Source organism: Pan paniscus, chromosome 6, assembly GCF_029289425.2.
Source record: "Pan paniscus chromosome 6, NHGRI_mPanPan1-v2.0_pri, whole genome shotgun sequence".
Classification (NCBI taxonomy): domain Eukaryota; kingdom Metazoa; phylum Chordata; class Mammalia; order Primates; family Hominidae; genus Pan; species Pan paniscus.
Window position 1 is genome coordinate 134,673,099 of NC_073255.2, and position 15,466 is coordinate 134,688,564.

The following is a 15,466-nucleotide window of genomic DNA, read 5'->3' on the forward strand; positions in this document are numbered from 1 at the left end:
CACTATAAACATGGAAATACATAAATCGCTATCCTATAAACATGGGAATATCTAAACCGCTATCTCTATAAACATGGAAATATCTACAACGGTATCTGTATAAACATGGAAATATCTAGACCGCCATCTGTAAAACATGGAAATATCTACACTGCCATCTGTATACATATAGAAATACCTACACAGCCATCTGTATAAACATGGAAATACCTACACCGCCATTTGTATAAACATGGAAATATCTACACCGCTATCTGTATAAACATGGAAATATCTACAACACTATCTGTGTAAACTTGGAAATATCTACACAGCTGTCTGTGTAAACATGGAAATATGTACTCCGCTATCTGTGTAAAGAGGGAAATATCTACACCGCAATCTGTGCAAATACTGAAATATCTACAGCTCTATCTCTGTAAACATGGCAATATCTACACCGCTATCTGTATAAACATGGAAATATCTTCACCGCTATCTCTATAAATATCGAAATGTCTACACCACTATCTGTATAAACATGGAAATATCTACACCGCAATCTGCATAAACATGGAAATATCTACACAGTCATCTGTATAAACATGGAAATATCTACACCTCCATCTGTATAAACATGGAAATATCTACACCGCCATCTGTATAAACATGGAAATACCTACACAGTCATCTGCATAAACAAGGAAATATCTACACCGCTGTCTGTATAAACATGGAAATACCTACACTGCCATCTGTATAAACATGGAAATATCTACACAACCATCTCTATGAACATGGAAATACCTCCACTGCTATCAGTATAAATATGGAAGTTGCCACAGCGCTATCTGTATAAACAATGAAATATTTACACTGCCATGTGTAAAAATATGAAAATATCTACACAGTCATCTGTATAAACATGGAAATATCTACACCTCCATCTGTATAAACATGGAAATATCTACACTGCCATCTGTATACATATGGAAATATCTACACAGCCATCTGTATAAACATGGAAATATCTACACCGCTATCTCTATAAACATGGAAATACATACACCGAAATGTTTATAAACATGGAAATATCTACACTGCTATCTGTATAAACATGGAAATATCTAAACCGCTTTCTTCATAAACTTTGAAATATCTACACCGCCATCTGTATAAACATGGAAATATCGACACAGGTATCTGTATAAACATGGAAATATCCACACCGATATCTGTATAAATATGGAAATATCTACACCGCCATCTGTAAAAACATGGAAATATCTACACAGTCATCTGTAAAAACATGGAAATATCTACATCTCCATGTGTATAAACATGGAAATATCTAAACCTCCATCTGTATACACATGGAAATATCTACTCAGCCATCTGTATAAACATGGAAATATCTACACCGCTATCTCCATAAACATGGAAATAACTACAGCGCAATCTGTATAAACATGGAAAGATCTGCACCGCTATCTGTATAAACATGGAAATATCTACACCGCTATCTTTAAAAATATGGAAATATCTACACCGCTCTCGCTATAAACATGGAAATATTTACACCGCTGGCAGTATAAACGTGGAAATACCTACATGGCTATATCTATAAACATGGAAATATCCACACTGCCATCTGTATAAACATGGAAATATCTACACAGTCAATTGCATAAAGATGGAAATATATACAACACTATCTGTATAAATATGGAAATATCTACACCGCTATCTGTATAAACATGGAAAAATCTACACCGCTATCTGCATGAACATGGAAATACCTACCCCCCACTCTGTATAAACATGGAATTATCTACACCGCTATCTCTATAAACATAGAAATATCTAAACCGCCATCTCTATAAACTTGGAAATATCCACACCCCCATCAGCATAAACATGGAAATAACTACACCGCCATCTGTATAAACATGGAAATATCTACACCGCCATCTCTATAAACATAGAAACATCTACACTGTCATCTCCAGAAAGATGGAAATACCTACACAGAGATCTGCATAAACATGGAAATATCTACACCTCTACCTGTATAAACATGGAATTATCTACATCACTATCTGTATAAACATGGAAATATCTACACTGCCATCTGTATAAACATGGAAATATCTACACAGCTGTCTCCATAAACATGGAAATACCAACACTGCTATCTGTATAAACATGGAAATATCTACGCTGCCAACGGTATAAACTTGGAAATATCTACCCTGCCATCTGTATACACATGGAAATACCTACACTGCTATCTGTATAAGCATGGAAATATCTACACCGCTTTCTCTATAAACATGGAAATACCTATACCGCAATCTGTATAAACATGGAAATATCTACACCGTTATCTGTGTAAACATGGAAATATCTACACCGCTATATGTATAAACTTGTTAATATCTACACCGCTATCTTTATAAACATGGAAATATCTGAAACGCTATCTGTAAAAACATGGAAATATCTACAACAATGTCTGTGTAAACATGGAAATATCTACACAGCTATCTGTGTATACATGGAAATATGTACACCGCAATCTGAGCAAATATCAAAATATCTACACCGCTACCTCTGTAAACATGGAAATATCTACACCGCTATCTGTATAAACATTTAAATACCAACACCGTTATCTGTATAAACATGGAAATATCTACACCGCTATCTCTATAAACATGAAAATACTTACACCACCATCTCTGTAAACATGGAAATATTTACACCGCTATCTCTATAAACATAGAAATAACTACACCGCTATCTCTATAAACATGGAAATATCTACACCGCCATCTGCATAAACATGGAAATATATAAACAGACATCTGTATAAACATGGAAATATCTACACTGCCATCTGTATAAACTTGGAAATATCGACACTGACATCTGTAGAAAGATGGAAATGTCTACAAAGCGATCTGTATAAACATGGGAATTTCTACACTGCTACCTGTATAAACGTGGAAATATCTACACCGCCATCTGTATCAACACGGAAATAACTACCCTGCAATCTGTATAAACATGGAAATATCTACAATGCTGTCCCTGTAATCATGGAAATATCTACACAGCTATCTGTGTAAACTTGGAAATATCAACACCACTATCTGGGTAAATTTGGCAATACCTACAGCGCAATCTGTGCAAAGATGGAAATATCTACACCGCTATCTCTGTAAACATGGAAATATCTACACCGCTATCTGTAGAAACATGGAAATGTCAACACTGCCATCTGTATAAACATTAAATATCTACAGCGCCATCTGTATAAACATGGAAATATCTACACCGCCATCTGTACACTCATGGAAATATCTAAACAGCCATCTGTATAAACATGGAAATATCTACACCGCTATCTGTATAAACATGGAAATGTCTACATCGTTATCTGTATAAACAGGGAAATATATCACCGCTATCTGTATAAACATGGAAATATCTATACCGCTGTCTCTATAAACATGGAAATATCTCCACCGCTATCAGTATAAACATGAAAATATCTACACCGCTATCTGTATAAACATGGACATATCTACACCGCAGTCTGTATAAACATGGAAGTATCTGCAACGCTATGTGTGTAAACATGCAAATATCTACACAGCTATCTGTGTAAACTTGGAAATATCTACACAGATATCTGTGTAATCATGGAAATATCTACATGGCAATCTGTGCAAAGATGGAAATAACTACACCGCTATCTCTGTAAAAATGGAAACATCTACACCGCCATCTTCAGAAACATGGATGTATCTACACCGCCATCTGTATAAACATGGAAATATCTACACCACTATCTGTATAAACATGGAAATATATTCACTGCTATCTGTATAAACATGGAAATACCTACACCGCCATGTGTATAAAGATGGAAATATCTACACCGCAATCTGTATAAATATGGAAATACCTACACCGCTATCTCTGTAGACATGGAAATATCTACAACGTTATCTGTATAAACATGGAAATATCTACACTGCCATCTGTATAAAGATGGAAATAGCTACACCGCGAGCTGTATAAACATGTAAATATCTACACCGCTATCTCCATAAACATGGAAATAGCAACACCGCTATCTGTATAAACATGGAAATATCTACACCGCTATCTCTATAAACATGAAAATAGTTACACCACCATCTCTATAAACATGGAAGTATTTACACCACAGTCTCTTTAAACATAGAAATAACTACACCGCCATCTCTATAAACATGGAAATATCTACACCACCATCTGCACAAACATGGAAATATCTACACAGACATCTGAATAAACATGGAAATATCTACACTGCCATCTTTATAAACATGGAAATATCTACACTGATATCTGTAGAAAGATGGAAATATCTACAAAGCGATCTGTATAAACATGGAAATTTCTACACCGCTACCTGTATAAACATGGAAATATCTACACCGCTATCTTTATCAACATGGAAATAACTACACAGCAATCTGTATAAACATGGAAATATCTACAAGGCTATCTCTGTAAACATGGAAATATCTACACAGCTATCTGTGTAAACTTGGAAATATCTACAACGCTATCTGTGTAAATTTTGCAATACCTACAGCGCAATCTGTGCAAAGATGGAAATATCTACACCGCTATCTCTGTAAACATGGAAATATCTACACCGCTATCTGTATAAACATGGAAATATCTACACTGCCATCTGTAAACTTGGAAATATCTACAGCGCCATCTGTATAAACATGGAAATATCTACACCGCCATCAGTATACACATGGAAATATCTACCGAGCCATCTTTATAAACATGGAAATATCTACACTGCTATCTCTATAAACATGGAAATATCTACACCGCCATCTGTGTAAATATGGAAATATGTATACAGTCATCTGTATAAACATGGAAATTACACCGCTATCAGTATAAACATGGAAATACCTACACCGCTATCCGTATAAACATGGAAATATCTACACCGCTATCTGTATAAATATGGAAATATCCACACCGCTATCCCTATAAACATGGAAATGTCTACACCGCTATCTGTATAAACATGGAAATATCTACATGGCTATCTCTATGAACATGGAAATATCATCACCGCTATCTGCATAAACAAGGAAATATCTACACCGCTATCTGCATAGACATGGAAATATCTACATCGTTATCTGTACAAACATGGAAATATCTCCATCGCTATATCTATGAACATGGAAATATCTCCACCGCTATCTCTATAAACTTGGAAATATCTTCACCGCTATCTTTATAACCATGGAAATATCTACTCCACTATCTGTATAAACATGGATACACCTACACTGCCATGTGTATAAACATGGTAATAGCCACACCGCTATCTGTATAAACATGGAAATATCTACACCACCATCTGAATAATCACACAAATATCTAAACCGCTATCTGTATAAATATGGAAATATCGACACCGCTATCTCTGTAAACATGGAAATATCTACACCGCTACCTGTATAAACATGGACATATCTTCACCGCTATCTCTATAAACATGGAAATATCTACACCGCTACGTGCATAAACTTGGAAATATCTACACCACCATCTCTAGAAACATGGAAATATCTACACCGCTATCTGTATAAACATGGAAATAACAACATCATTATCTGTATAAACATGGAAATATCTACACCGCTATCTCTATAAACATGAAAATACTTACACCACCATCTCTGTAAACATGGAAATATTTACACCGCTATCTCTATAAACATAGAAATAACTACACCGCTATCTCTATAAACATGGAAATATCTACACCGCCATCTGCATAAACATGGAAATATCTAAACAGACATCTGTATAAACATGGAAATATCTACACTGCCATCTGTATAAACTTGGAAATATCTACACTGACATCTGTAGAAAGATGGAAATGTCTACAAAGCGATCTGTATAAACATGGGAATTTCTACACTGCTACCTGTATAAACGTGGAAATATCTACACCGCCATCTGTATCAACACGGAAATAACTACCCTGCAATCTGTATAAACATGGAAATATCTACAATGCTATCTCTGTAATCATGGAAATATCTACACAGCTATCTGTGTAAACTTGGAAATATCTACACCACTATCTGGGTAAATTTGGCAATACCTGCAGCGCAATCTGTGCAAAGATGGAAATATCTACACCGCTATCTCTGTAAACATGGAAATATCTACACCGCTATCTGTAGAAACATGGAAATATCAACACTGCCATCTGTATAAACATGGAAATATCTACACCGCCATCTGTACACTCATGGAAATATCTAAACAGCCATCTGTATAAACATGGAAATATCTACACCGCTATCTGTATAAACATGGAAATGTCTACATCGTTATCTGTATAAACAGGGAAATATATCACCGCTATCTGTATAAACATGGAAATATCTATACCGTTGTCTCTATAAACATGGAAATATCTCCACCGCTATCTGTATAAACATGAAAATATCTACACCGCTATCTGTATAAACATGGACATATCTACACCGCAGTCTGTATAAACATGGAAGTATCTGCAACGCTATGTGTGTAAACATGGAAATATCTACACAGCTATCTGTGTAAACTTGGAAATATCTACACAGATATCTGCGTAATCATGGAAATATCTACATGGCAATCTGTGCAAAGATGGAAATAACTACACCGCTATCTCTGTAAAAATGGAAATATCTACACCGCCATCTTCAGAAACATGGATGTATCTACACCGCCATCTGTATAAACATGGAAATATCTACACCACTATCTGTATAAACATGGAAATATATTCACTGCTATCTGTATAAACATGGAAATACCTACACCGCCATCTGTATAAAGATGGAAATATCTACACCGCAATCTGTAAATATAGGGAAATACCTACACCGCTATCTCTGTAGACATGGAAATATCTACAACGTTATCTGTATAAACATGGAAATATCTACACTGCCATCTGTATAAAGATGGAAATAGCTACACCGCGAGCTGTATAAACATGTAAATATCTACACCGCTATCTCCATAAACATGGAAATAGCAACACCGCTATCTGTATAAACATGGAAATATCTACACCGCTATCTCTATAAACATGAAAATAGTTACACCACCATCTCTATAAACATGGAAATATTTACACCACAATCTCTTTAAACATAGAAATAACTACACCGCCATCTCTATAAACATGGAAATATCTACACCACCATCTGCACAAACATGGAAATATCTACACAGACATCTGAATAAACATGGAAATATCTACACTGCCATCTTTATAAACTTGGAAATATCTACACTGATATCTGTAGAAAGATGGAAATATCTACAAAGCGATCTGTATAAACATGGAAATTTCTACACCGCTACCTGTATAAACATGGAAATATCTACACCGCTATCTTTATCAACATGGAAATAACTACACAGCAATCTGTATAAACATGGAAATATCTACAAGGCTATCTCTGTAAACATGGAAATATCTACACAGCTATCTCTGTAAACTTGGAAATATCTACACCGCAATCTGTGTAAATTTTGCAATACCTACAGCGCAATCTGTGCAAAGATGGAAATATCTACACCGCTATCTCTGTAAACATGGAAATATCTACACCGCTATCTGTATAAACATGGAAAAATCTACACTGCCATCTGTATAAACATGGAAATATCTACAGCGCCATCTGTATAAACATGGAAATATCTACACCGCCATCAGTATACACATGGAAATATCTACCGAGCCATCTTTATAAACATGGAAATATCTACACTGCTATCTGTATAAACATGGAAATATCTACACCGCTATCTGTGTAAACTTGTAAATATCTACACCGCTATCTGTATAAACATGAAAATTTTTACACCGCTATCTGTATAAACATGCAAATATCTCCACCGCTATCTTTATAAACACGGAAATACCTAAACCAGTATCTTTATCAACATGGAAATACCTACACCGCTATCTCTATATACAATGAAATATCTACAACGCTACCTGTGTAAACATGGAAATATCTACACAGCTATCTGTGTAAACTTGGAGATATCTACACCGCAATCTGTGTAAGCATGGAAATATCTACAAAGCTATCTGTGTAAACATGGAAATATTTCCAACGCTATCTGTGTAAACAGGAACATATCTACACAGCTATCTGTAAAACGTGAAAATATCTACACCACTATCTGTATATACGTGGAAATATCTTCACCGCTATCTGTATAAACATGGAAATATCTACAACGCTATCTGTGTAACCATGGAAATATCTACACAGCAATCTGTGTATACTTGGAAATATCTACACAGCTATCTGTTTAAAAATGGAAATATCTACACGGCAATCTGTGCAAATTTAGAAATATCTACACCGCTATCTCTGTAAACATGGAAATATCTACACCGCTATCTGTATAAACATGGAAATATCTACACCGCTGTCTGTATAAAGAAGGAAATATCTACACCGCCATCTTTAGAAACATGGAAATATCTACACCGCCATCTGTATAAAGATGGAAATACATACAGCGCTACCTGTATAAATATGGAAATGACTACACCGCTATGTCTATAAACATGGAAATACTTACACCACTTGCACTATAAACATGGAAATATCTACAACGAAATCTCTGTAAACATGGAAATATCTACACTGCCATCTGTGTAAACATGAAAATATATACACCGCCATCTTCAGAAACATGGCTGTATCTACACCGCCATCTGTTTAAACATGGAAATATATACACCACTATCTGTATAAAGATGGAAATATCTTCACAGCCATCTGTATAAAGATGGAAATATCTGCACTGGGAGCTGTATAAACATGGAAATACCAACACCGCTATCTGTATAAACATCGAATTATCTACACCTCTATCTGAATAAACATGGAAATATCTGCACTGCTCTCTCTATAAACATGGAAATACCTACACCACCATCTGTATAAACATGCAAATATCTACAGGGAAATCTGTAAAAACGTGCAAATATGTAGACAGTCATCTCTATAAACATCGAAATATCTACACCGCTATCTGTATAAACTTGGAAATACCGACACCGCTATCTGTATAAACATGGAAATATCTACTCCACTATCTGTATAATCATGGATATATCTACACTGCCATCTGTATAAACATGGTAATAGCCACACCGCTATCTGTATAAACATGGAAATATATACACCACCATCTGAATAAACATACAAATATCTAAACCGCTATCTGTATAAATATGGAAATATCTACACCGCTATCTCTGTAAACATGGAAATATCTACACCGCTACCTGTATAAACATGGACATATCTTCACCGCTATCTCTATAAACATGGAAATATCTACACCGCTACGTGCATAAACTTGGAAATATCTACACCACCATCTCTAGAAACATGGAAATATCTCCACCGCTATCTGTATAAACATGGAAATATCTCCTCCACTCTCTGTATAAACATGGAAATATCTATACCGCTATCTGTATAAACATGGAAATATCTACACCGCTATCTGTGTAAACATGGAAATATCTACACCGCTGTCTGTGTAAACATGGAAATATGTACACCGCAATCTGTGTGAAGATGGAAATATCTACACTGCAATCTGTGCAAATATGGAAATATCTACACCTCTATCTCTGTAAACATGGAAATATCTACACCACTCTCTGTATAAGCATGGAAATATCGACACCGCTATCTGTAAAAACATGGAAATATCTACACCACAATCTGTATAAACATGGATATATCTACACCGCTATCTGTATAAACATGGAAATATCTACACCACTATCTGTATAAACATGGAAATATCTCCTCCGTTATCTGTATAAATATTGAAATATCTACACCGCTATCTCTATAATCATGGAAATGTCTACACTGCTCTCTGTATAAACATGGAAATATCTACACCGCCATCTGAATAAACTTACAAATATCTACACCGCTATCTCTATAAATAAGGAAGTATCCACACCGCTATCTCTGTAAACACGGAAAAACCTACACCGCTACCTGTATAAAAATGGAAATAGCTACAACACTATATCTATAAACATGGAAATAACTACACCGCTATCTGCATATTCTTGAAAATATCTACACCACCATCTCTATACACATTGAAATATCTCCACCGCTATCTGTATAAACATGGAAATATCTCCTCCGCTCTCTGTATGAATATGGAAATATCTACACCGCTATCTGTATAAACATGGAAATATCTACACCGCCATCTGTATAAACATAGAAATATCTACACCGCCATCTGTATAAACATGCAAATATCTACGGCGCTATCTGTATAAACATGGAAATATCTCCACCGCTATCTGCATAAACGTGGAAATATCTACACTGCTATCTTTATAAACATGGAAATATCTTCACCGCAATCTCAATAAACATGGAAATACCTACAACACTGTCTGTGTAAACATGGAAATATCTACACAGCTGTCTGTGTAAACATGGAAATATGTACACTGCAATCTGTGTGAGGATGGAAATATCTACACCGCAATCTGTACAAATATGGAAATATCTACACCTCTATCTCTGTAAACATGGAAATATCTACACCACAATCTGTATAAACATGGAAATATCTACACGACAATCTGTATAAACATGGAAATATCTACTCCGCTATCTGTATAAATATGGAAATATCTACTCCGCTATCTCTATAAACATGGAAATGACTACACCGCCTTCTGTATAAACATGAAAATATCTACACTGCCATCTGTATAAACACGGAAATAACTACACCGCTATCTCTATAAACATGGAAATATCTACACTGCCATCTGTATATACAAGGAAATAGCTACACAGTCATCTGTATAAACATGGAAACATCTACACCACTATCTGTATAAACGTGGAAATACCTACACTGCCATCTGTATAAACATGGAAACATCTACACCACTATCTGTATAAACGTGGAAATACCTACACTGCCATCTGTATAAACATGGAAATATCTACACAGCCATCTCTATAAACATGGAAATATCTACAACGCTACCTCCATAAACATGGAAATAGCCACACCGCTATCTGCATAAACATGGAAATATCTACACTGCCATCTGTATACACATGGAAATATCTACACAGTCATTTGAATAAAGATGGAAATATCTACACCGTTATCTGTATAAACATGGAAATATCTACACCGCTATCTATATAAAGGTGGAAATATCTACACCGCAATCTGTGGAAATATGGAAATATCTACACATCTATCTCTGTAAACATGGAAATATCTACTCCGCTATCTATATAAACATGGAAATATCTACACCGCTGTCTGTATAAACATGGAAATATCTACACCATGATCTGTATAAACATGGATATATCTACACCGCTATCTGTATAAACATGGAAACATCTACATGGCTATCTGTATAAACATGGAAATATCTACACCGCTATCTGTAGAAATATGGAAATATCTACACCGCTATCTCTGTAAACATGGAAATGTCTACACCACTATCTGTATAAACATGGAAATATCTACATGGCTATTTCTATAAATATGGAAATATCTACACCGCCATCTGTATAAACATGGAAATACCTTCAGAGTCATCTGTATAAACATAGAAATATCCACACCACTATCTGTATAAACGCAGAAATATCTACAATGCCATGTGTATAAACATGGAAATATCTACACAGCCATCTCTATAAACATGGAAATATCTACATCGCTATCTGAATAAACATGGAAATAGCTAAACCGCCATCTGTATAAACATGGAAATATCTACACCGCCATCTGAGTAAATATGGAAATATGTATACAGTCATCTGTATAAACATGGAAATTACACCGCTATCAGTATAAACATGGAAATACCTACACCGCTATCCGTATAAACATGGAAATATCTACACCGCTATCTGTATAAACATGGAAATATCTACACTGCCATCTGTAAACATGGAAATATCTACAGCGCCATCTGTATAAACATGGAAATATCTACACCGCCATCAGTATACACATGGAAATATCTACCGAGCCATCTTTATAAACATGGAAATATCTACACTGCTATCTCTATAAACATGGAAATATCTACACCGACATCTGTGTAAATATGGAAATATGTATACAGTCATCTGTATAAACATGGAAATTACACCGCTATCAGTATAAACATGGAAATACCTACACCGCTATCCGTATAAACATGGAAATATCTACACCGCTATCTGTATAAATATGGAAATATCCACACCGCTATCCCTATAAACATGGAAATGTCTACACCGCTATCTGTATAAACATGGAAATATCTACATGGCTATCTCTATAAACATGGAAATATCATCACCGCTATCTGCATAAACAAGGAAATATCTACACCGCTATCTGCATAGACATGGAAATATCTACATCGTTATCTGTACAAACATGGAAATATCTCCATTGCTATATCTATGAACATGGAAATATCTCCACCGCTATCTCTATAAACTTGGAAATATCTTCACCGCTATCTTTATAACCATGGAAATATCTACTCCACTATCTGTATAAACATGGATATATCTACACTGCCATGTGTATAAACATGGTAATAGCCACACCGCTATCTGTATAAACATGGAAATATCTACACCACCATCTGAATAAACATACAAATATCTAAACCGCTATCTGTATAAATATGGAAATATCTACACCGCTATCTCTGTAAACATGGAAATATCTACACCGCTACCTGTATAAACATGGACATATCTTCACCGCTATCTCTATAAACATGGAAATATCTACACCGCTACGTGCATAAACTTGGAAATATCTACACCACCATCTCTAGAAACATGGAAATATCTACACCGCTATCTGTATAAACATGGAAATAACAACATCATTATCTGTATAAACATGGAAATATCTACACCGCTATCTCTATAAACATGAAAATACTTACACCACCATCTCTGTAAACATGGAAATATTTACACCGCTATCTCTATAAACATAGAAATAACTACACCGCTATCTCTATAAACATGGAAATATCTACACCGCCATCTGCATAAACATGGAAATGTCTAAACAGACATCTGTATAAACATGGAAATATCTACACTGCCATCTGTATAAACTTGGAAATATCTACACTGACATCTGTAGAAAGATGGAAATGTCTACAAAGCGATCTGTATAAACATGGGAATTTCTACACTGCTACCTGTATAAACGTGGAAATATCTACACCGCCATCTGTATCAACACGGAAATAACTACCCTGCAATCTGTATAAACATGGAAATATCTACAATGCTATCTCTGTAATCATGGAAATATCTACACAGCTATCTGTGTAAACTTGGAAATATCAACACCACTATCTGGGTAAATTTGGCAATACCTACAGCGCAATCTGTGCAAAGATGGAAATATCTACACCGCTATCTCTGTAAACATGGAAATATCTACACCGCTATCTGTAGAAACATGGAAATATCAACACTGCCATCTGTATAAACATTAAATATCTACAGCGCCATCTGTATAAACATGGAAATATCTACACCGCCATCTGTACACTCATGGAAATATCTAAACAGCCATCTGTATAAACATGGAAATATCTACACCGCTATCTGTATAAACATGGAAATGTCTACATCGTTATCTGTATAAACAGGGAAATATATCACCGCTATCTGTATAAACATGGAAATATCTATACCGCTGTCTCTATAAACATGGAAATATCTCCACCGCTATCTGTATAAAGATGAAAATATCTGCACCGCTATCTGTATAAACATGGACATATCTACACCGCAGTCTGTATAAACATGGAAGTATCTGCAACGCTATGTGTGTAAACATGGAAATATCTACACAGCTATCTGTGTAAACTTGGAAATATCTACACAGATATCTGCGTAATCATGGAAATATCTACATGGCAATCTGTGCAAAGATGGAAATAACTACACCGCTATCTCTGTAAAAATGGAAATATCTACACCGCCATCTTCAGAAACATGGATGTATCTACACCGCCATCTGTATAAACATGGAAATATCTACACCACTATCTGTATAAACATGGAAATATATTCACTGCTATCTGTATAAACATGGAAATACCTACACCGCCATCTGTATAAAGATGGAAATATCTACACCGCAATCTGTATAAATATGGAAATACCTACACCGCTATCTCTGTAGACATGGAAATATCTACAACGTTATCTGTATAAACATGGAAATATCTACACTGCCATCTGTATAAAGATGGAAATAGCTACACCGCAAGCTGTATAAACATGTAAATATCTACACCGCTATCTCCATAAACATGGAAATAGCAACACCACTATCTGTATAAACATGGAAATATCTACACCGCTATCTCTATAAACATGAAAATAGTTACACCACCATCTCTATAAACATGGAAATATTTACACCACAATCTCTTTAAACGTAGAAATAACTACACCGCCATCTCTATAAACATGGAAATATCTACACCACCATCTGCACAAACATGGAAATATCTACACAGACATCTGAATAAACATGGAAATATCTACACTGCCATCTTTATAAACTTGGAAATATCTACACTGATATCTGTAGAAAGATGGAAATATCTACAAAGCGATCTGTATAAACATGGAAATTTCTACACCGCTACCTGTATAAACATGGAAATATCTACACCGCTATCTTTATCAACATGGAAATAACTACACAGCAATCTGTATAAACATGGAAATATCTACACAGCTATCTCTGTAAACTTGGAAATATCTACACCGCAATCTGTGTAAATTTTGCAATACCTACAGCGCAATCTGTGCAAAGATGGAAATATCTACACCGCTATCTCTGTAAACATGGAAATATCTACACCGCTATCTGTATAAACATGGAAATATCTACACTGCCATCTGTATAAACATGGAAATATCTACAGCGCCATCTGTATAAACATGGAAATATCTACACCGCCATCAGTATACACATGGAAATATCAACCGAGCCATCTTTATAAACATGGAAATATCTACAATGCTATCTGTATAAACATGGAAATATCTACACCGCTATCTGTGTAAACTTGTAAATATCTACACCGCTATCTGTATAAACATGAAAATTTTTACACCGCTATCTGTATAAACATGGAAATATCTCCACCGCTATCTTTATAAACACGGAAATACCTAAACCAGTATCTTTATCAACATGGAAATACCTACACCACTATCTCTATATACAATGAAATATCTACAACGCTACCTGTGTAAACATGGAAATATCTACACAGCTA